The sequence below is a fragment of the Anomaloglossus baeobatrachus genome, unplaced genomic scaffold (genome assembly GCF_048569485.1).
Source record: "Anomaloglossus baeobatrachus isolate aAnoBae1 unplaced genomic scaffold, aAnoBae1.hap1 Scaffold_65, whole genome shotgun sequence".
NCBI classification, from domain to species: Eukaryota; Metazoa; Chordata; class Amphibia; order Anura; family Aromobatidae; genus Anomaloglossus; species Anomaloglossus baeobatrachus.
Genome location: NW_027445019.1, coordinates 296,658 through 321,634, shown reverse-complemented (window position 1 = coordinate 321,634; position 24,977 = coordinate 296,658). Strand labels below are relative to the sequence as shown.

Sequence of the window (24,977 nt, the reverse complement as noted above, 5' to 3'; positions counted from 1 at the left end):
AGAGGTGACTAGAGCGGAGTTGCTGCACTGAGGCTCATGATTTCTCATCTCACAGCACTGTCTATAAGGGACGTCCTCTGTACAGTAACTCCATTCTATCTCACTACAGAGGTGACTAGATCGGAGTTGCTGCACTGAGGCTCATGATGTCTGATCTCACAGCACTGTCTATAAGGGACGTCCTCTGTACAGTAACTCCATTCTATCTCACTACAGAGGTGACTAGATCGGAGTTGCTGCACTGAGGTTCATGATGTCTGATCTCACAGCACTGTCTATAAGGGACGTCCTCTGTACAGTAACTCCATTCTATCTCACTAGAGGTGACTAGAGCGGAGTTGCTGCACTGAGGTTCAAGATTTCTGAGCTCACAGCACTGACTATAAGGACGGCCTCAGCCAGTCCATGCATTGTGTTCAGAGATTGTACTGACGTTCATAGATGTTTGAATAAGCCCTTATACAGATTACATGAAAGCTCCCATAAACACAGGGCTAAAATCGCCCGGATCAGACAACAATCCGATGTGTATGGGGGCTTCCGACTTACCTCAAGAATGGATGTAAAGGGAGGGAAGGAACTGGCGTGTTTGAATTCCACTTGTTGATGCTTTTGATCTCTTGAAAGATAATCCACCCCCAGAGGAGGCAGACATCTGCTCTCCGAGAGAGAACACAAGAACATTTGGCCGAGCACTCCTGTATGTGATAGTCAAGAGAGAGCTGTCGGCCAAATGATTGTATGGATTGTTTAGAGGCCTTAAAGGGATTGTTAGTGAAAACAAGTTATCACCTATCCATGGGCAAGGTGATCACCTGCTGATCAGTGTCCGATCACTGGAACCCGCACCGATTGGGAAAACGGTGAATTTTTATCCATATGTTTCAGGTATGTGTGACATCCATTTTTAACACGGATGCCACACGTACTCATGTTATTCTATAGTGTTCCTCACACATGCATGTTTTTACATGGACCGTGTTGCCCCACATTTCCCTGCACGCAGACATTGGTTTTTTTTTCTCAGGCAGCACAGGTGTCACACTGATGTGATCCGTGTGACACGAACCGGAGAAAACACGTGTCTCTGAAATAAAATGAATTTTTATACTTACTTGTCTCCAACCCTGCTGTCACTTGCTTCGATCCCCGCTCATTATACTCAATGAATATGCACTCAACGGAGGACCTGGAAGCAGCAGCACCATAGACATCAGTGCCAGGGACAGCATCGCTGGGACAGGTGAGTATCCAAGGAACTCTGATATCCTGACGACACCTACGCTACCGCGGGTGTAGCGACAGTGACTTCACGGGTTCTTCAAAGTTCATTGGGAACTCCGATGAACCCATGACGTTCCTGCCGCGACACCCACAGTAGCGCGGGTGTCATCAGGATGTCATCTGAGTTCATTATGAACTCTGATTAACCTGTGACATCACTGCCGCGCCCACACACATACTGCTGACCTGAATAACCTGAGCTCACCTTATGAGATGAAGGTCATCAAACAGAAGCATCCACAGCAGTGTGTGTGTACTCTCACAACCAATGAGGAATGTTCGGTTCTCCATTGAGTGTGACAGCAGTATCGGATTGACGTGACTGCCCCCAATTGGCTTTCGGCAGACGAGGATTAGGGCTTTGATAGAGAAATAAATTGGAAAAGAGGGTGTCTTTTGTCTTTATTTATTGAATGATTTTCTCTTTTATGTCTTTCCAGGTTTGCTTTTGGGAATGTCATGGGACCTCACCATAGATTTACGGTAGAACTGTTTTTTATTTATAAAAATCAAATAAATTGGTGAATGAGGTCTGAGTCGAAGGTTTTTTGTTCAAATAAAGTTTGTTATTCTCCTTTCATCTACTGGATTAGTAGTAGGGGTGTATGCTGGAGCTGGCATCAACCCCACAAATATTACCCAGTTTGCCATTGCACCAAAGCAATGGGAAGAGCCAGGTCCAGCACCACAATTGCTGCATCTAATTGATGTGCCACTTCTCGGGCGTCTGTGGGCTGCTATTGTTAGGGTGGAAAGGGCCATGGTTATTTGGCCCTTTCCAGCCTAAGAATATCATCCCCCAGTTGTCTGCTGTACCATGGCTGTTTTTTTAGTAAAAATGGAGGTGACCACACGTAATTTTTTTAATCTAAAAATGTAAAAAATAAGTGTGGGATCCCCTCTATTTTTCATAACCAGCCAAGGTACTGCAAAGAGCTGAGGATTTCAGCCTACAGCTGCAGCTGTTCCTGTGCTGGACATGAAAGCTGGGGGGACCCCACTTTTTTTTTTAAATTAAAAAATAAAAATGGTGTAAAAATGCTGGTCAAGCTAACTATCTCTAGAACACTATTCTATAAGCTCTATTTATCTTCCTATATCTTTAATTTTTCAGGCTTTCCACATTAAACGAAAAAAACAAAAACAAACCAAAACATTCATTTCAGTATCTTACTTTTTTCTTTTTACCGGTACCACACGGACAACCATACTGGTACGTGTGGCTTGCACCTGTTTAAACACAGACATCTGAAAGGGGCCTTATAGATACCCATCTACTGTATGTACTATCATTTTGAGTTGCTGCAAATTATGATGTTCTCCTCCTCGGCTACAATACTTCTCAAGATTTCTAAGGAGTATTGTTACCCCTCTGTAAAATATGTAGTGTGACCTCCGCCAGAGCCCGTCCTATGGAACAGCGGTGGCAACAGCTTCAGACGCTCAGCAAAAAGCAACTTACGTCCCTTTAAATAAAAAAAAAAACGTTTCGCCTGATATGACCGGAATCAGGCGGTACTGGGTGCAAAAAACCTAAAAAACATCACTATGGGGAGATAAGGTATGCACACCAGTGACTATGGAAGGGGAATACATGGAATAGCAGAAACTGCTGTGTGAATACTGACATGAAAAATTCAATAGCTGTTTGTAAGAATGAAATGTGAAAAATGGAACCTGCATTACTGCCATGAATATATGAAAAAAGAGAAATTTAGCTACTGAATTGATCAATGCAGAAGAGCCCCAACACTACGCCAAAGTATTTCTCTACGTTGGGGTCCCTAGCTTGTGTGTGTCCTCTCATGCAGTTAAAAAACTTACCGTGTATGGGACGCTGAGACCCAGGCTATATATGCGTATAATGTGGATTGGCAATAGGTGTGTATGGGGAGGGTTCACAAACGAAAAACTACTAACATTAAGGAATAACGTTTGGAACTCCATTCTATGTCTGAACTGGGTGCAAAAAACCTAAAATGTGAACATTTCATTCTTACAAACAGCTATTGAATTTTTCATGTCAGTATTCACACAGCAGTTTCTGCTATTCCATGTATTCCCCTTCCATAGTCACTGGTGTGCATACCTTATCTCCCCATAGTGATGTTTTTTAGGTTTTTTGCACCCAGTTCAGACATAGAATGGAGTTCCAAACGTTATTCCTTAATGTTAGTAGTTTTTCGTTTGTGAACCCTCCCCATACACACCTATTGCCAATCCACATTATACGCATATATAGCCTGGGTCTCAGCGTCCCATACACGGTAAGTTTTTTAACTGCATGAGAGGACACACACAAGCTAGGGACCCCAACGTAGAGAAATACTTTGGCGTAGTGTTGGGGCTCTTCTGCATTGATCAATTCAGTAGCTAAATTTCTCTTTTTTCATATATTCATGGCAGTAATGCAGGTTCCATTTTTCACATTTCATTCTTACAAACAGCTATTGAATTTTTCATGTCAGTATTCACACAGCAGTTTCTGCTATATTCCCCTTCCATAGTCACTGGTGTGCATACCTTATCTCCCCATACGGAATCAGGCGGTGTGAGCCTCATGGAGTTATGTTGCCACCAAAGGAGGGAAACACGGTGAAACAGGACTGGGGCCAAATAAATAGGGGGCGTGAGAGAGGATCAGGGGGCTGCTAAAGACAGAAAATAAATTGTCAGCGAGATCTGATCAGTTTACTGTGGGTCTACATGTGAGGACAGATGTTTTGGAAACTACCTACAACACTGTGACCGCAGCCCGACCGGCAGTGACTGCTCACTAATGTCACACCGAGCTTTATCATTATAGAAAGGAACATTCAGCCCAAACTTCTAGAACAGTTTTATTAAAACAAGTATATCAATTTAAAAAAAAAAAAAAAAAGGAGAAATATATTTATACAGTTTTATTTTTATAGAGAACATTGATTCCATGCTGTACATGGGAACGGGTCACACACAAAATACAGATATAAATTACAGTGAATAAACCAATCCTCACAGACGGGTACAGAGGGGAGCGGACCCTGCCCTCAGGGGCTACAGTCTACAGGGTAATGGGGAGGAGACAGAAGGTCGGGGATACAAATATATAACACTGACAGACTGGTACAGAGGGGCGCAGACCCTGCTCTCGGGGGCTTACAGTCTACAGGGTAATTAGGGAGGGGGAGACAGTAGGTCGGGGATACAAATATACTGTAACAATCAACTTTAAAAAACAATACGTAGAATAAAGCCATGTTGGACATTGGCGACAATGAAAGAAAGAAAAAAAAATCTTTTGTATCAGAGTCCCGTGCGTTTTAGGTGTAAAAATTGTATTTCACCATTTACCATAAAAATCCTCTTGTTGAATACATTGGAGGACACAGGAGATGTGATGTGCATTAGACCACACTGTTCTCTCAGTCTCTAAGGTGGGACGACGGGGGGCAATTACACCCAAATGCCAGTAGTCACAAACTGTATTAGAAAAACAAAGGGAGAAGATTAATAGCACACAGGCGAGCCCCCTCCCACAAAGTGCAACACGGCCCCCTGCCCAGCACGAGCCCCCCACGTGCAGCCTCTCTCCCCCTGCAAGCTCCACCCCCAACGTGCAGCCTTCCTTCCCCTGCAAGCTCCCCCCCCCAACGTGCAGCCTTCCTCCCCCTGCAAGCTCCCCCCCCCCCAATGTGCAGCCTCTCTCCCCCTGCAAGCTTCCCCCCCCCCAACGTGCAGCCTCTCTCCCCCCCAACGTGCAGCCTTCCTCCCCCTGCAAGCTCCCCCCCCCCCCCAACGTGCAGCCTCTCTCCCCCTGCAAGCTCCCCCCCCCAACGTGCAGCCTCTTTCCCCCTGCAAGCTCCCCCCCCAACGTGCAGCCTCTCTCCCCCCCAATGTGCAGCCTTCCTCCCCCTGCAAGCTCCCCCCCCCCCAATGTGCAGCCTCTTTCCCCCCCAACGTGCAGCCTTCCTCCCCCTGCAAGTCCCCCCCCCCAACGTGCAGCCTCCTCCCCCTGCAAGCTCCCCCCCTGCAAGCTCCCCCCCCCCCCAACGTGCAGCCTCTCTCCCCCCCAACGTGCAGCCTCTCTCCCCCTGCAAGCTCCCCCCCCCAATGTGCAGCCTCTTCCCCCCCCAACGTGCAGCCTTCCTCCCCCTGCAAGTTGCCCCCCCAACGTGCAGCCTCTCTCCCCCTGCAAGCTCCCCCCCCCCCCCAACGTGCAGCCTCTCTCCCCCCAACGTGCAGCCTTCCTCCCCCTGCAAGCTCCCCCCCCAACGTGCAGCCTCTTTCCCCCCCAACGTGCAGCCTTCCTCCCCCTGCAAGTCCCCCCCCCCAACGTGCAGCCTTCCTCCCCTGCAAGCTCCCCCCCCAATGTGCAGCCTCTCTCCCCTGCAAGCTCCCCCCCCCCCAACGTGCAGCCTCTCTCCCCCCCAACGTGCAGCCTCTCTCCCCCTGCAAGCTCCCCCCCCCAATGTGCAGCCTCTTTCCCCCCAACGTGCAGCCTTCCTCCCCCTGCAAGTTGCCCCCCCCAACGTGCAGCCTCTCTCCCCCTGCAAGCTCCCACCCCCCCCAACGTGCAGCCTCTTTCCCCCTGCAAGCTCCCCCCCCCCAACGTGCAGCCTCTTTCCCCCCTGCAAGCTCCCCCCCCCAACGTGCAGCCTCTTTCCCCCCTGCAAGCTCCCCCCCCCCCCCAACGTGCAGCCTCTTCCCCCCCTGCAAGCTCCCCCCCAACGTGCAGCCTCTCTCCCCTGCATCCTCCCCCCCCCCAACGTGCAGCCTCTCTCCCCCTGCATCCTCCCCCCCCCCCCCAACGTGCAGCCTCTCTCCCCCTGCAAGCTCCCCCCCAAAACGTGCAGCCTTCCTCCCCCTGCAAGTTGCCCCCCCCAACGTGCAGCCTCTCTCCCCCTGCAAGCTCCCCCCCCCCACCGTGCAGCCTCTTTCCCCCTGCAAGCTCCCCCCCCAACGTGCAGCCTCTCCCCCCCCCCCTGCAAGCTCCCCCCCAACGTGCAGCCTCTCTCCCCCTGCATCCTCCCCCCCCACCCAACGTGCAGCCCCCCCCTCCCAACGTGCAGCCTCTCTCCCTGCGAGCCCCACCCAACACACACACGGCCCCACACACACACACGGCCCCACACACGGCCCCACACACACGGCCCCACACACACGGCCCCACACACACGGCCCCCCCACACACGGCCCCACACACACGGCCCCACACACACGCCCCACACACGGCCCCACACACACACGGCCCCACACACAACACGGCCCCACACACACACACACACGGCCCCACACACACACGGCCACACACACACACGGCCCCACACACACACACACGGCCCCACACACACACACACACGGCCCCACACACACACACACACGGCCCCACACACACACACACACACACGGCCCCACACACACACACACACGCCCCACACACACACACACGGCCCCACACACACACACACGGCCCCACACACACACACACACACAGGGCCCCCCACACACACACACAGGGCCACACACACACACACACACACACAGGGCCCCCCCACACACACACACACACAGGGCCCCCACACACACACACACACACAGGGCCCCCCACACACACACACACACAGGGCCCCCACACACACACACACAGGGCCCCCACACACACACACACAGGGCCCCCCACACACACACACACACACACACACACACACACACACACACACACACACACACACACACACACAGGGCCCCCACACACACACACACACACACAGGGCCCCACACACACACACACACACACACACAGGGCCCCCACACACACACACACACAGGGCCCCCACACACACACACACACACACAGGGCCCCCACACACACACACACACACACAGGGCCCCCCCCCCCACACACACACACACACAGGGCCCCCACACACACACACACACACAGGGCCCCCACACACACACACACACAGGGCCCCCACACACACACACACAGGGCCCCCACACACACACACACACACAGGGCCCCCACACACACACACACACACACAGGCCCCCCCACACACACACACACAGGGCCCCCACACACACACACACACACAGGGCCCCCACACACACACACACACACACACAGGGCCCCCACACACACACACACACAGGGCCCCCACACACACACACACACAGGGCCCCCACACACACACACACACGGCCCCACACACACGGCCCCACACACACACACACGGCCCCACACACACACACGGCCCCACACACACACAGGGCCCCCACACACACACAGGGCCCCCACACACACACACAGGGCCCCCACACACACACACAGGGCCCCCACACACACACACAGGGCCCCCACACACACAGGGCCCCCACACACACAGGGCCCCCACACACACACACACACACACACAGGGCCCCCCACACACACACACACACACAGGGCCCCCACACACACACACAGGGCCCCCACACACACACACACACACACAGGGCCCCCCCACACACACACACACACAGGGCCCCCACACACACACACACAGGGCCCCCACACACACACACAGGGCCCCCACACACACACACAGGGCCCCCACACACACACACAGGGCCCCCACACACACACACAGGGCCCCCACACACACACAGGGCCCCCACACACACAGGGCCCCCACACACACCACACACACACACACAGGGCCCCCACACACCACACACACAGGGCCCCCACACACACACACACACACAGGGCCCCCACACACACACACACACACACACAGGGCCCCCACACACACACACACACACACACACAGGGCCCCCACACACACACACACACACAGGCCCCCACACACACACACACACACAGGGCCCCCACACACACACACACAGGGCCCCCACACACACACACACACACACAGGGCCCCCCCACACACACACACACACACAGGGCCCCCACACACACACACACACACAGGGCCCCCACACACACACACACACACACAGGGCCCCCACACACACACACACACAGGGCCCCCACACACACACACACACAGGGCCCCCACACACACACACAGGGCCCCCACACACACACACAGGGCCCCCACACACACACACAGGGCCCCCACACACACACACACAGGGCCCCCACACACACACACAGGGCCCCCACACACACACACACGGCCCCCACACACACACACACGGCCCCCACACACACACACACACGGCCCACACACACACACAGGGCCCACACACACACACAGGGCCCACACACACACACACACACACACACACACACACACAGGGCCCCCCCCACACACACACACACAGGGCCCCCACACACAACGCGCTGGGCAGCGGGGGGCTCTCACAGCACCCCCCGCTGCCCCGCGAGAGCCCCCACAACGCGCACCACTGCCCCGCGAGAGCCCCCACAACGCGCACCACTGCCCCGCGAGAGCCCCCACAACACGCACCACTGCCCCGAGAGAGCCCCCACAGACGTGCAGCGTCGCCCTCCGCGAGCCCCCCACAGACGTGCAGCGTCGCCCTCCGCGAGCCCCCCACAGACGTGCAGCGTCGCCCTCCGCGAGCCCCCCACAGACGTGCAGCGTCGCCCTCCGCGAGCCCCCCCACAGACGTGCAGCGTCGCCCTCCGCGAGCCCCCCCACAGACGTGCAGCGTCGCTCCCCGGCCAGTGCGAGCCCCCCCCAAACGTGCAGCGTCGCTCCCCGGCCAGTGCGAGCCCCCCCCAAACGTGCAGCGTCGCTCCCCGGCCAGTGCGAGCCCCCCCCCAAACGTGCAGCGTCGCTCCCCGGCCAGTGCGAGCCCCCCCCAAACGTGCAGCGTCGCTCCCCGGCCAGTGCGAGCCCCCCCAAACGTGCAGCGTCGCCCCCCTGTCCAGTGCGAGCCCCCCCCAAACGTGCAATGTCGCCCCCTGGCCAGTGCGAGCCCCCCCAAACGTGCAATGACGCCCCCCTGGCCAGTGCGAGCCCCCCCCAAACGTGCAATGACGCCCCCTACATGCCCCCCAAACATGCAGCCTCACCCTTGGCCAGTGCGAGCCCCCCAAACATGCGTCGCCCCCTACATTCCCCCCAAACATGCAGCCTCACCCCCCCGGCCAGTGCGAGCCCCCCCAAACGTGCAGCGTCATCCCCCCGGCCAGTGCGAGCCCCCCCAAACGTGCAGCGTCGCTCCCCGGCCAGTGCAAGCCCCCCCAAACGTGCGGCGTCATCCCCCCGGCCAGTGCGGGCCCCCCCAAACGTGCGGCGTCGCTCCCCGGCCAGTGCGGGGCCCCCCCAAACGTGCGGCGTCGCTCCCCGGCCAGTGCGAGCCCCCCCAAACGTGCGGCGTCGCTCCCCGGCCAGTGCGAGCCCCCCCAAACGTGCGGCGTCGCTCCCCGGCCAGTGCGAGCCCCCCCAAACGTGCGGCGTCGCTCCCCGGCCAGTGCGAGCCCCCCCAAACGTGCGGCGTCGCTCCCCCGGCCAGTGCGAGCCCCCCCAAACGTGCAGCGTCGCTCCCCGGCCAGTGCGAGCCCCCCCAAACGTGCAGCGTCGCTCCCCGGCCAGTGCGAGCCCCCCCCAAACGTGCAGTGTCGCTCCCCCGGCCAGTGCGAGCCCCCCCAAACGTGCAGCGTCGCTCCCCGGCCAGTGCGAGCCCCCCCAAACGTGCAGCGTCGCCCCCTGGCCAGTGCGAGCCCCCCCAAACGTGCAGCGTCGCTCCCCGGCCAGTGCGAGCCCCCCAAAACGTGCAGCGTCGCTCCCCGGCCAGTGCGAGCCCCCCCAAACGTGCAGCGTCGCTCCCCGGCCAGTGCGAGCCCCCCCAAACGTGCAGCGTCGCCCCCTGGCCAGTGCGAGCCCCCCCAAACGTGCAGCGTCGCTCCCCGGCCAGTGCGAGCCCCCCCCAAACGTGCAGCGTCGCTCCCCGGCCAGTGCGAGCCCCCCCAAACGTGCAGCGTCGCCCCCTGACCAGTGAGAGCCCCCCCAAACATGCAATGTCGCCCCCTACATGCCCCCCAAACATGCAGCCTCACCCCTTGGCCAGTGCGAGCCCCCCAAACATGCGTCGCCCCCTGCAAGCCCCCCAAACGTGCAGCGTCATTCCCCCGGCCAGTGCGGGGGGCTCTCTCACAGCACCCCCCGCTGCCCCGCGAGAGCCCCCCCCAACACGCACCGCTGCCCCCCCCCCCCCACAGACGTGCAGGGTCGCCCTCCGCGAGCCCCCTCCCACAAACGTGCAGCGTCACCCCCTGGCAACTGCGAGTCCCCAAACATGCAGCGTCACCCCTGGCCACTGCGAGCCCCTAAAACATGCGTCGCCCCCTACATTCCCCCCAAACATGCAGCCTCGCCCCCCCCCGGCCAGTGCGAGCCCCCCAAACATGCGTCGCCCCTGCAAGCCCCCCAAACATGCAGCGTCATCCCCCCGGCCAGTGCGAGCCCCCCAAACATGCGTCGCCCCCTGCAAGCCCCCCGAAACGTGCAGCGTCGTTCCCCGGCCAGTGCAGCGTCGCCCCCTGGCCAGTGCGAGCCCCCCCCAAAGTGCAGCCTCACCCCTTGGCCAGTGCGAGCCCCCCCCAAACATGCAGCCTCACCCCTTGGCCAGTGCGAGCCCCCCCCAAACATGCAGCCTCACCCCTTGGCCAGTGCGAGCCCCCCCCAAACATGCAGCCTCACCCCTTGGCCAGTGCGAGCCCCCCCCAAACATGCAGCCTCACCCCTTGGCCAGTGCGAGCCCCCCCCAAACATGCAGCCTCACCCCTTGGCCAGTGCGAGCCCCCCCCAAACATGCAGCCTCACCCCTTGGCCAGTGCGAGCCCCCCCCAAACATGCAGCCTCACCCCTTGGCCAGTGCGAGCCCCCCCCAAACATGCAGCCTCACCCCTTGGCCAGTGCGAGCCCCCCCCAAACATGTGTCGCCCCCTGCAAGCCCCCCAAACGTGCAGCGTCATCCCCCCGGCCAGTGCGGGGGGCTCTCGCTGGGCAGCGGGGGGCTCTCGCTGGGCAGCGGGGGGCTCTCGCTGGGCAGCGGGGGGCTCTCGCTGGGCAGCGGGGGGCTCTCACAGCACCCCCCGCTGCCCCGCGAGAGCCCCCACAACACGCACCACTGCCCCGCGAGAGCCCCCACAACACGCACCACTGCCCCGAGAGAGCCCCCCCCCACAGACGTGCAGCGTCGCCCTCCGCGAGCCACCCCCCACAGACGTGCAGCGTCGCCCTCCGCGAGCCACCCCCCACCACAGACGTGCAGGGTCGCCCTCCGCGAGCCCCCCCACAGACGTGCAGCGTCGCCCTCCGCGAGCCCCCCCCACCACAGACGTGCAGCGTCGCCCTCCGCGAGCCCCCCCCACCACAGACGTGCAGGGTCGCCCTCCGCGAGCCCCCCCCACCACAGACGTGCAGGGTCGCCCTCCGCGAGCCCCCTCCCACCACAGACGTGCAGGGTCGCCCTCCGCGAGCCCCCTCCCACCACAGACGTGCAGGGTCGCCCTCCGCGAGCCCCCTCCCACCACAGACGTGCAGGGTCGCCCTCCGCGAGCCCCCTCCCACCACAGACGTGCAGGGTCGCCCTCCGCGAGCCCCCTTCCACCACAGACGTGCAGGGTCGCCCTGCGCGAGCCGCCCCCCCCCACAGACGTGAAGGGTCGCCCTCCGCGAGCCGCCCCCCCCCACAGACATGCAGTGTCACCCCCTGGCAACTGCGAGCCCCCAAACATGCAGCGTCACCCCTGGCCACTGCGAGCCCCCCAAACATGTAGGTCACCCCCTAGCCACTGCGAGCCCCTAAAACATGCGTCGCCCCCTACATTCCCCCCAAACATGCTGCGTCGCACCCCGGCCAGTGCGAGCCCCCCCAAACGTGCAGCGTAACCCCCTGGCCAGTGCGAGCCCCCCAAACGTGCAGCGTAACCCCTTGGCCAGTGCGAGCCCCCGAACATGCAGCGTAACCCCCTGGCCAGTGCGAGCCCCCCAAACGTGCAGCGTAACCCCCTGGCCAGTGCGAGCCCCCCAAACATGCAGCGTAACCCCCTGGCCAGTGCGAGCCCCCCCAAACATGCAGCGTAACCCCCTGGCCAGTGCGAGCCCCCCAAACATGCAGCATAACCCCCCTGGCCAGTGCGAGCCCCCCAAACATGTGTCGCCCCCTGCAAGCCCCCCAAACGTACAGCGTCATCTCCCCGGCCAGTGCGAGCCCCCCCAAACGTACAGCATCATCCCCCCGGCCAGTGCGAGCCTCCCCAAATGTACAGCGTCATCCCCCCGGCCAGTGCGAGCCCCCCCAAACGTGCAGCGTCGCCCCCCCAAACGTGCAGCGTCGCACCCCGGCCAGTGCAGCGTCGCACCCCGGCCAGTGCAGCGTCGCACCCCGGCCAGTGCAGCGTCGCACCCCGGCCAGTGCAGCGTCGCACCCCGGCCAGTGCGAGCCCCCCAAACGTGCAGCGTCACCAACCCGGCCAGTGCGAGCCCCCCCAAACGTGCAGCGTCACCAACCCGGCCAGTGCCATCCCCCCGGCCAGTGCGAGCCACCCCCAAACGTGCAGCGTCACCAACCCGGCCAGTGCCATCCCCCCGGCCAGTGCGAGCCACCCCCAAACGTGCAGCGTCGCCCCCCGGCCAGTGCGAGCCCCCCCAAACGTGCAGCGTCACCAACCCGGCCAGTACCATCCCCCCGGTCAGTGCGAGCCCCCCCAAACGTGCAGCGTCACCCCCCGGCCAGTGCGAGCCCCCCCAAACGTGCAGCGTCGCCCCCCCGGCCAGTGCGAGCCACCCCCAAACGTGCAGCGTCACCAACCCGGCCAGTGCCATCCCCCCCGGCCAGTGCGAGCCACCTCCAAACGTGCAGCGTCGCCCCCCGGCCAGTGCGAGCCCCCCCAAACGTGCAGCGTCACCAACCCGGCCAGTGCGAGCCCCCCCAAACGTGCAGCGTCACCAACCCGGCCAGTGCCATCCCCCCGGCCAGTGCGAGCCACCCCCAAACGTGCAGCGTCACCAACCCGGCCAGTGCCATCCCCCCGGCCAGTGCGAGCCACCCCCAAACGTGCAGCGTCACCAACCCGGCCAGTGCCATCCCCCCGGCCAGTGCGAGTCACCCCCAAACGTGCAGCGTCACCAACCCGGCCAGTGCCATCCCCCCGGCCAGTGCGAGCCACCCCCAAACGTGCAGCGTCGCCCCCCGGCCAGTGCGAGCCCCCCCAAATGTGCAGCGTCACCAACCCGGCCAGTACCATCCCCCCGGTCAGTGCGAGCCCCCCCAAACGTGCAGCGTCACCCCCCGGCCAGTGCGAGCCCCCCCAAACGTGCAGCGTCGCCCCCCCGGCCAGTGCGAGCCACCCCCAAACGTGCAGCGTCGCCCCCCCCGGCCAGTGCGAGCCACCCCCAAACGTGCAGCGTCACCAACCCGGCCAGTGCCATCCCACCGGCCAGTGCGAGCCACCCCCAAACGTGCAGCGTCACCAACCCGGCCAGTGCCATCCCCCCGGCCAGTGCGAGCCACCCCCAAACGTGCAGCGTCGCCCCCCGGCCAGTGCGAGCCCCTCCAAACGTGCAGCGTCGCCCCCCGGCCAGTGCGAGCCCCCCCCAAACGTGCAGCGTCACCAACCCGGCCACTGCCATCCCCCCGGCCAGTGCGAGCCCCCCCAAATGTGCAGCGTCGCCCCCCCGGCCAGTGCGAGCCCCCCCAAATGTGCAGCGTCGCCCCCCCGGCCAGTGCGAGCCCCCCCAAACGTGCAGCGTCGCCCCCCCGGCCAGTGCCATCCCCCCGGCCAGTGCGAGCCCACCCCCAAACGTGCAGCGTCACCAACCCGGCCAGTGCCATCCCCCCGGCCAGTGCGAGCCACCCCCAAACGTGCAGCGTCACCAACCCGGCCAGTGCCATCCCCCCGGCCAGTGCGAGCCACCCCCAAACGTGCAGCGTCGCCCCCCGGCAAGTGCGAGCCCCCCCAAACGTGCAGCGTCGCCCCCCGGCCAGTGCGAGCCCCCCCAAACGTGCAGCGTCACCAACCCGGCCAGTGCCATCCCCCCGGCCAGTGCGAGCCACCCCCAAACGTGCAGCGTCGCCCCCCAGCCAGTGCGAGCCCCCCCAAACGTGCAGCGTCGACCCCTGCCAGCCTCCCCAAACGTGCAGCGTCGCACACTGCCCAGTGCCAGCTCCCCCAAACGTGCAGTCGCACACTGCCCAGTGCCAGCCCCCCCCCAAACGTGCAGAGTCACCCCCGCCAGCCCCCCCAAACGTGCGTCACCCCCTGCCAGCCCCCCCCAAACGTGCAGCATCGCCCCCTGCCAGACCCTTAAACGTGCAGCATCGCCCCCTGCCAGCCCCCCCCAAACGTGCAGCATCGCCCCCTGCCAGCCCCCCTAAACGTGCAGCGTCGCACACTGCCCAGTGCCAGCCCCCCCCCCCGAACGTGCAGAGTCGCTCACTGCCCAGTGCGAGCCCCCCACAAACGTGCAGCGTCGCCCCCAGCCCAGTGTGAACCCCCCAAACGTGCAGCTTCACCCCCTTTCCAGTGCGAGTCCACCCCAAACATGCAAAGTCGCTCCCTGGCAAGTGTGAGCCGCCCAAAACGTTCCACATTGCCTCCTGCAAGCCCCCCAAACATGCAGCGTCGCCTCCTGCCTAGAGTAACCCCCTCATTCCTTATGAAACCTCCACAGCATCACCCCCTGCTCCGTGTAACCCCCCCATAAGCCACTTACCTTATTAAAGCCTGAGATATACACGAGCTGCAGCCCCCAACACAGACAGGAGACACTGCTCTGTGCCCCCAACATCCAGGCTGAGACCCCAGAGCTATAACTAAGGCTACTTTCACACATCAGTTTTTTGCCATCAGGTTCAATCCGGAAAAAAACGGGTAAAACGGATCCGGTACCCGCATCCGTTTTTTCCCCATAGACTTGCATTGTTGCCGGATTGTACCGGATGGCTTTGCGTTGCATCCGTTTTTTTCCGGATGCGGCAAAATAATTGAATGCGGCGGCCGGATAGAACGTATCATGTAACGTTTTTTGTCCCCTTAAAATAACCGCATTCTGCCGGATCCGGCGCAATACGGCATTGTATACAATGGGTGTCTATGCATGCCGGATCCGGCGCAATGCGGCATTGTATACAATGGGTGTCTATGCATGCCGGATCCGGCGCAATGCGGTTTAAACCGGATGCGGTGACCGCATCCGGTTTGGTAAACAGAGCATGCGCAAATTTTTTTTTTCATCATCACAAAACTTATAAAAGGATCCAGCACATTCTACACACTTCCTGCCGGATCCTGACTTCAACTTCTGCTGTCCTCCAGTCCAGTGCTCCAGGGAAGAGGTATGTCCACAGTACTGTCCACAGATCACTGCTGTGAGCTGCGTACATGTACTTAGACATTTTTTTTTCTTTTTTTGCAGGTGCAGTGTTGACGGAAAATTTGAGGACAGCCAGTTCCTGTGTCCGTTTGCAGTCAGTGCGAATTTGGAGGACAGTGTTCCAGAGGTAATGTCCACAGTACTGTCCACAGATCACTGCTGTGAGCTGCGTACATGTACTTAGACATTTTTTTTTCTTTTTTTGCAGGTGCAGTGTTGACGGAAAAGTTTGGCCCATCAAGTTGGTGTGCGTGGCCTGTAATAAAATATGTCGTCTTCTGGTAGCCCGCCCTTCGGTTCACAAACTGAGGTTTTTTTTTTTTTTTTTTTTTTTTTAAAAAAAACAAAAAAATTTTTTAAATAAACGACATTTACACAGGTGGCCGAAACATCACAGGAGATGCTGCCAGAAGAGGACGGAAGGGGTGGAGAAATACACGGAGCGGGCGGTCAGAGTGTAAGTTTCATACAGGAATTGTTTACCACAGCACACCAAACACATAAGTAAATAATGTTTTGTTTTTTTTATTCACTAAAGGCTTCAACTTCTAGGGCTCACGATAGAGCTCCCCCAAGACCGTCCCAGGGTCGTCGTCGAGGTGGCGGTGGTCATACTGTAAGTTTTTTTTTTTTGTTTTTTTTTTTCATGTCAGTGTGATTTTTTGTCTATTTTTTTTTTTAATTTCTTTTTTCTTTCTTTGAACAGGCATCACAGCGTGCTCCCGATTCTGACGGTGAGGAGGCCGGATTTATCAACATCGACCTCCTCATCGATGAAGTTAGAGAGAGGGAGCCGCTGTGGAACATGGGTGACCGCCGCCACGCTGATTCGATCGTAACCCGTCGACTCTGGGACGAGGTATGCCACGCAGCGGTAGAAGGTTGGGGGGAGCTCAATTCTCGTGGCCAGAAGAAACAGCGTAAGTATTCACAGTTCAGTAGGTTATGCTGCAGGATGTAATGTGTTGTATACTAACCACTTTGTGTTTTCCACTTTCAGGTGACAAACTACAAAAGCGGTGGCGGTCTATCAGGGATCGCTTCAAAAAGGAGTTAAATCAAGAGATGCAGGCCCCGAGTGGATCCGGAGGACGCAGATCGAAGTACCGTTACTTTAGAGCGTTGTCGTTCCTCCGGACAACTATGGTGTGCAGAAGGTAAATATTCCCCAAAATATGTACAAAGTATAATATTTTATGTCTGATTTTTTTTGCCTTTTTTTTTAGTCAGTGCCAATGTATAGCAATTAAATTAATTATTATTTTGTTTTTCCTCTTTTTACCAGCACCGTCTGCAGCACTCAGGAGCCTGCATCGAACCCGACAGGAGCGATCCCTGAACAGTCCGCCACTGGTGAACACACGCACAGACCCCACCCATCTGAACCTTCCCTTCCATCTACATCTGTCCCATCCACCTGCGCTGGAGCTTCCGGTGAGACTTCATTACCTGAAGCTGCTGGTGATGAGATAGCTTTTCCCCTACCCCACCCCTCTGACACTGCTGCCCTCAGTAGAACACCTTTGGGTTCTGGGCGTCAGCGTCATAGGGGTCAGGAAAAGAGCTATGCGCCCGAGTTCTTGCATCTAAATGCAGCCTTCCAGAACGCCATTCAATTATTATCAGAACAAAATCGTGCATCTTTTAGCTTCATAAATGCCAATATGGAAAAAAATACACACGAATTGTGCACGCGTCTGGACAGGCTGCATTTAGATGCAAGTAAATCACCCAATCATTGTTTTTTTCAAGCCGTACTAGAGCGCATGGAAAAGCTATCTCTTGACCATCAGATGCATGTAATGCAAGCCACACGGCAGGCTCTGGCGCAGGTTTCCTCCCAACCACCTCCACCCACCCCTCCTCCAGCACCTGCCCCCCCTCCAGCCATTGTCCCTACTCCCCCTGCTGCCCAGTACCAGCCTGCTGCCCAGTACCAGCCTGCTGCCCAGTACCAGCCTGCTGCCCAGTACCAGCCTGCTGCCCAGTACCAGCCTGCGGCCCAGTACCAGCTCCCAACCACATCTGCCCCTACACTTCCTACCCACTACCACATCTCGCCTTCCACACCCGTCATGACCCCAACTCAAGCCACTAATTCACCCGCCACCTCTTCTGTCTCCCAATCCCTCCACTCCACCCCTCAATCCTTACCAAATCCCATCCCATCTCCTGGTTTCCCTCTTGGTTTCTCAAGCACACCTTCACCTTCTGTTACTTCCCCACCACCACCACCAACACCACTTTCCACCCTCAATACTCCAACTGTGCGTGTGTTCCCACCTGTCAGCCCCTCCAGTACTATCTCCACCCCAAGCCCAAGATATACCAATTTATAATTTATGTTTGTAATAAAAATAAAAGTTTTTTGTTGAAAAGTATTTATTTGTTCTTGTTTTTTTTGGGGGTGAATATTATTTTGCAAGTTAAGTTAATAATAAGGTAATACAAAAACATAACATGTTGTAATTTGACGGTGAAAAAATTACAAATTTTTAAAGCGAATGAAAGCTTAAAATTAACAAGGTTAACAAGATATTTTTTAATTTATTTTTAACTATTTTTATTTGTTATAAAACTAAACAAAGATCTTACACCATTTGATCTTGCCAATCTACTCTACCTTCTGGGGACACAAAATAGTCAGCATATTTGTCACGGATTGTGGAACAGGCAACACTACTCCTAAATCCAGGACTGGTGTAGTCAGACAAAGCGGTGGATTCCAAACTCTGGTCATCCAAGGACAAAGGTTCCTTTGTTAAAACAAAATTGTGCAGTACCACACATGCTTTCACAATTTCATCCACAGTTTCAATGTTTAAATTAATGGCTGTTAACAAGACTCGCCATTTGCTGGTTAGTATCCCAAAGGAGCATTCCACCATTCTTCTGGCTCTGGATAATCTGTAATTGTATATTTTTTGGGTTTGCGTCAATCCACGGCTTGCATATGGCTTCAATAGATGTTGGGAGAGTTGAAAGGCTTCGTCGGCCACAAAAACAAAGGGCATTGGGGGCTCACATGTGCCAGGAAGAGGTCTTGCAGGAGGGAAATCAAAAGTATTCCCATAGATTCGCCGCCCCATTGGGGACATTTTAAAGACCTGAGAGTCATTGGATCTCCCATATGCGCCAATGTCCACTGAGATGAATTTGTAGTCCGCATCCGTTATTGCCATTAGGACAATTGAGAAATACTTTTTATAATTGTAGTATTCTGACCCCGAAGCAGCTGGTTTCACAATTCTTATATGTTTGCCGTCCACTGAGCCAAGGCAATTTGGAAACTGACAAATGTTATAGTATTGTTCAGCAATTGCAAGCCATCTGTCCCTGGTGGGCTGGGGGATGAAATCATCATGGAGGTGTGGCACCCCAGGGTTGCCACAGTAACAACACAAAGGGTTAACTCCCCACACACAACACCAAGACCTCCTGGCCAGAAGGGGGAGACCAAGCTGCTTCCCTGTACATGCTGCTGGGGGGAGGAAATGGTCAGGGGTAGTTTCAGTTTGGAAGTTCAGTGCAGAGCACTGAGGAGACAGGATCTCTGCAGGTTGGAAGCTGGCTTTAGCTCACCTCAGGATCCACTGACCAATTCCAGGCCTAGCTGAGGGTCTGAGGAAAGGAGACAGATTACACAGAGGAACATTCCTGGGAGACAGAGCATTGCTGAGTTCATCCCAGTGGAGCACACAGAACGGATGCTGGATCCGAGACTGCAGGTTACATACTGCACAGTTACCACCAGAGAAGTGAAGATTCCAGATCTTTCACCTGTACCACAGACACAAGCAACATAGGAGAGTTCAGGAACATACTAGTAAGGACTCGAGTTGCCTGTCATGTCGGTACCGAGGAGCACAGGGCCGGCTGCATAGTTCACACAGCGGCAGGGCCACAGACACACAGTGCAGGCAAGGAAGCCAAAACGGCCCGGCTGGGTGGGAGAAACCCTGAACCCCTCACAGACTCCGTGGACAGTACTCTGCTGAATACCATCATCAGTAAAGGACAAAGAAACTGCAAAACCGTGAGTCTGCCTGTTTATTGTGCTCGTGTCCTGCACTCCCCCCATAGACTATCACACTGCCCCGGGGAAAAGGCTCTACCCGTGGGGAGCCGTCCCATCTCAAGCTGCCTTCCATCACCCCGGAGGTTCTGCAGCAGCGGTGGTCATCTCTGATCACATTCCACGGGTGGCGTCACGAACATAACCCCCCCCTTTTATTGTGGAACCAGGGAGCACGGACCGGGTCACGACACCGTGATCCCCTTTCCAGAAGCAACCCCTTGGCCCGGTTCTGGGTATCCCCTTAACCCCTGGCGACACAACTTTGGCGTCACGAACAGGATGCGGACTGGACCCGGCTGCAACCCGGGTGACGTGCGCCTGTAAAGACTTATTGCATCGCATAAAAGACTTGCACTGTGAATTGAACGGACTTTAAACTTTGCAAAGATACCTGGAAAAATCCAAAAACATCATTGGTAAAATTTTCCAGGCGCCATCTTTAATCACGCCATTACCTGCTACGCGCGGGAAAACATCGCGCCTAAACTAAGACTCCGCCCACCGCTTGCAGAGGAGGTGCGCTCGGTGCTGCGACCCGAACGAAAACGCAGAAAAGTGTCCCAGGCTTGCTGTCAAGAAGACTGGTGAAATTAACTAAGGGGGCGCAAAGATGTCGCAGCAGGGAGACGCTGTTGTGCCCGGCGGTGCAGCGGCACCTATCATGCCGTTCCTGATGCCGTACACCCCGGGTGCAGTGTGGCTGCCGCAGTACTCAGGTGAGCCCAACACACTTAATGACTTTATCGGAAAGCTAAAAATCTACTACAGCATGTACCCCCTGACAGAAGCTCAGCGTGTTGGTATGCTTATGGGACAGTTAACTGGCAATGCCCAGCGGGAGGTTACATCCTGGCCGGACGATGCAAAAGACACTGTAGAGCATATAATAGCGGGACTAAAAGCAGCTTTTGAATCCACTGCTGGCAGCCGGGCTAAAATGAGGTTCTTTGGATGCAAGCAAAAACCTAGAGAGAGCGCAAGAGACTTTGCCTTAAACTTGCAGGAGGCGCTCGGAGCACTTAAATTAGCAGAACCTGCCTTAGCCCCTGGAGCAGATAAGCTGCTGATAGACCAATTCCTGGATGGACTCTCATCCCCTTCCCACCGGGGACAACTGAGCATGATGGTGATCCAGGATCCAGGACTAACATTTGCCCAGCTAAAGGATAGAGCCATCCGCCTCCAGCAGGTGGAGGAGCCGCAGGATATAGACTCTGTTCAACACCTTACAACGGCACCCCAGCAGCCAGTAGTGCCGGTGACATCGGCCATGTCAGCGGCTGCTGCTAACCACCTGGGGCCCATCACTAATGAGGCTCTCCATCAAAGGCTTGATGCTCTGACAGACACCGTTGCTTCCATGGCTAGAATCGTCCAGGAGCTGCGTGGATCCAAGTCTGCACCCAAGATTGAGCTGACGACCAGCAAGGAGGATGTCCCGTGGATGAGGCCTAGGAGATACCAAGCGACGAGAGGACGACCCAGCGACCGCTACCAGCCGGATGGACAGCCCATTTGCCGCCGTTGCAATGAGCCAGGTCACTTTGCCCGTGAATGTGCTTTAAATGGGGATCCCCTGGGGAGGCGGGCCGCTCCTCAGGAATGAACTCTCAAGGTCCTTCACCCTGGCATGACAAGTATGTGGGGGGACGTCCAGTCATCCCCATCGTGCTGGATGGCATTCCGCTCAACGCCTTGCTGGACACTGGTTCCCAAATATCATCAATTCCGCATGTCCTTTATAAGAGGTACTGGGCTGATTCAGACGTTAGCAGTGGTCCATCTAATGTTGCATTGAATATATGGGCTAGCAATGGTGAATTAGTACCACAGGTTGGTTTCAGAGAAATGACCATTAAGATTGGGAGAGTAGAATTGCAGAATCAGGGTATTATCATTGTTGATGTTGACCGACGAGAACGTGAACCAACTATGCTGCTAGGAATGAATGTAATTGAAAATTGCTTTGCAGAGGTAATTACTGTCTTGCAGCAGATCGTCGAGACTGCCAAACCTGGGCAACAGAGACTCCTGCAGAAGGAAATTAAAGCCTTGATGCTGAAGCAGCAGGTAGAAATGTCAGGAGGTGAAATTGGCAGTGCAAGGGTAAGTGACCCAATACCCATTGTAATTCCTCCCAAAACTGAAATGCTGGTCTGGTGTAGAGCTGCAATAGGCATCAGAGGGCGAGACTATCAGGCCCTGGTAGAACCCGTGTACTCAGACAGTAGGCCCACTGTACTGACGGCCAGAGGAATAGTTGAGGTACACAGGGGAAGAGTGCCAATACGCCTTCTAAATTGTGGGGAAGATGAGGTCACCCTACCAAAGTATGCTACCATGGCTAAGCTATCTATGGTTGATAACAACGCCATCACCACCGTTGAGCCCTTGAAGCCGTCAAATCAGGCGGAGGACAATGGCTCAGAGGGAAAGCTGGAGGATTGGTGCCAAAAGCTACATGTAGGTACCGATTCTACACCCTCCCATCAAAAGCATGGAGTATACAGGGTAGTGAAAGAATATGAACAAATATTCAGCAAACACCCATTAGACTTTGGGCAGATCAAAGGGGTAGAGCACACTATACCCACAGGTAACCATCCACCCATAAAGGAGAGGTATAGACCAGTACCACCGGCTCACTACCAATGCGCCAAAGACATGCTCAAAGAAATGAAAGAAGCAGGGGTAATAAGAGACAGTTGTAGCCCCTGGGCAGCCCCACTAGTGCTAGTTAAGAAAAAAGATGGGACCATGAGGATGTGCGTAGACTACAGACGGATCAACCGCATTACACACAAGGATGCATACCCATTACCTAGGATAGAAGAGTCATTGGCTGCATTAAAATCCGCTACTTACTTTTCCACCCTAGATCTGACTAGTGGGTATTGGCAAGTTCCTGTGGCAGAGGCTGATAAGGAGAAGACAGCGTTCACCACGCCGATGGGCCTCTGTGAGTTCAATTGTATGCCGTTTGGACTCTGCAACGCACCTGGAACGTTCCAGCGACTGATGGAGTGCTGCCTAGGACATAAGAACTTCGAAACTGTCCTCCTGTACCTGGATGACGTCATAGTCTACTCCAAGACCTATGAACAGCATCTACAAGACCTGGCAGAAGTGTTTGAAGCCTTATCTGGATATGGCATGAAAATCAAGCCATCCAAGTGTCACCTTCTAAAGCCAAGGGTACAGTACCTGGGACATGTCGTGAGCTCAGAAGGGGTAGCACCAGATCCTGAAAAAGTTACCGTGATAAGAGATTGGCCGAGACCCACTAGCGTGAAAGAGGTGAGGCAATTCCTGGGACTGGTGGGCTACTATAGAAGATTTATAAAAGGGTTCACGAAGCTAGCAGCACCCCTACAAGACATCCTGGTAGGACAGTCAAAGAAGTCTGCAGCCCGAAATCCTCCTTTCCAGTGGAGTGATGAGAGAGAAGAGTCCTTTAAGAAGTTGAAGTGGGCACTGACAGGAGAAGAGATCCTGGCATATCCAGATTACCATCAACCCTTCATTTTGTACACGGATGCCAGCAACGTAGGACTGGGAGCAGTATTGTCTCAAAAGCAGGAAGGCAAGGAGAAAGTTATTGCCTTTGCAAGCAGGAAGCTCCGGCCTACAGAAAGAAACCCTGAGAATTACAGCTCCTTCAAGTTAGAACTACTGGCAGTAGTTTGGGCTGTAACAGAGCGTTTCAAACACTACCTGGCAGCTGCAGAATTTACCATCTTTACTGACAACAATCCGTTGACCCACCTGGACTCCGCAAAACTAGGTGCGCTGGAACAGCGATGGATAGCCCGACTGTCAAACTACAACTTTGTCATCAAGTACAGGGCAGGCCACAAGAATGGGAATGCAGATGCCTTATCCCGGATGCCACACTCGGGGAACGTGGAAGAGGAACCGGAGGGACTGGAAGAAATTGAGCTGCCGGCCTTTCACCGTCCTAAGGTGGGACAGTATCAACCGAGTGTCTACGAAAAACAACAGCAGGCAACTCTCAACCCATTAGCACACCACGGATGGGCTGACACACAAGACAGCGATCCAGCTGTGAAGCTAGTGAAAGAACTGCTTACACAACAAGGTGCATACCCTAATCAGAATGCCCCAGCTGAGACACAACATCTCTGGAAAGAGAGAGGTAAATTGTTCCTGTACCAAGGGAAGCTCTGTAGAAGGCACACCAATCCAAAAACACATGAGTTGGTCTGGCAGATCATCGTGCCCAAGAGAGACGTCAAGATGGTTCTGGAAGCTTACCACGACGGTGCTGGTCATTTTGGTTGGAAAAAGTTGGAAGTGCTCTTAAGAGAAAGATTCTACTGGGTTGGCATGAGAAAATCAATTGAAGATTGGTGTAGAAAATGCGGACCGTGCAACCTCAGAAGAAAGGATCAACAGAACCAGAGAGCCCCACTGCAGCCCATAGTAACCAAGCAACCACTCGAGCTAGTCGCATTAGACCACGTCAAGTTGTCACCAAGCCGGTCTGGCTATGTCTATGCCTTAACCATCGTGGACCATTACTCACGCTTCTTGGTGGTGGTACCCGTGAAAGACCTTACAGCTAGAACAGCAGCTAAAGCATTCCAGACGTACTTTTGCAGACCCCATGGTTACCCAGAACAAGTCCTTGCAGATCAAGGTCCAGCTTTCGAATCACAGATCTTCCAAGAATTCTGCAACATGTATGGCTGTAAAAAGATCCGCACAACAGCATACCATCCCCAAACAAATGGCTTATGTGAGAAGATGAACCATATTGTGATTGACCTGTTGAAGACCTTACCAGAGTCAGAAAGAAATCAATGGCCAGAGAAATTGCCAGACTTGGTGGACTTGTACAATCATGTCCCGGTGAGTTCTACAAACTGCACCCCTGCTTACCTCATGCGTGCAAGGCCCGGTAAACTGCCAATTGATTTAGATATGGGAATTCTGAAGCCAGATGCAGAAATTCAAGAATCCAATTGGGATACCCTACGTCGGCAACAGTATCGCCAAGTACAAGAGTGCGTAGAGAAAAGTCTCCAACAAGCTAGGGGAAGACAAGAGAGAAACTTCAACCAACATGCTCTAGCAACCCCATTGCAACCTGGTGACCAAGTTCTCAAGAGGAAACGACGCACGAACAAATTGGATAATCAGTGGGAAACCACCCCATATACAGTCTTACCATCCAGTATGGATAATCCCAAAGTGTGTCTAATCAGTAAGGATGAAGGAAGGACATCAGCTGTCGTGTCAAGAGATCAACT

The 24,977-nt window shown here is 56.1% G+C and overlaps 1 long non-coding RNA gene across 1 annotated transcript; it reads left to right on the top strand.

The window, feature by feature from the left end:
- The first annotated feature begins 15,837 nt into the window (after positions 1-15,837).
- LOC142286282 (uncharacterized) lies at positions 15,838-16,419 on the top strand. The gene is made up of 4 exons (XR_012747486.1): positions 15,838-15,936; positions 16,006-16,083; positions 16,165-16,242; positions 16,333-16,419. It is a non-coding gene; the product is annotated as an uncharacterized LOC142286282 (long non-coding RNA).
- Positions 16,420-24,977: the final 8,558 nt, after the last annotated feature.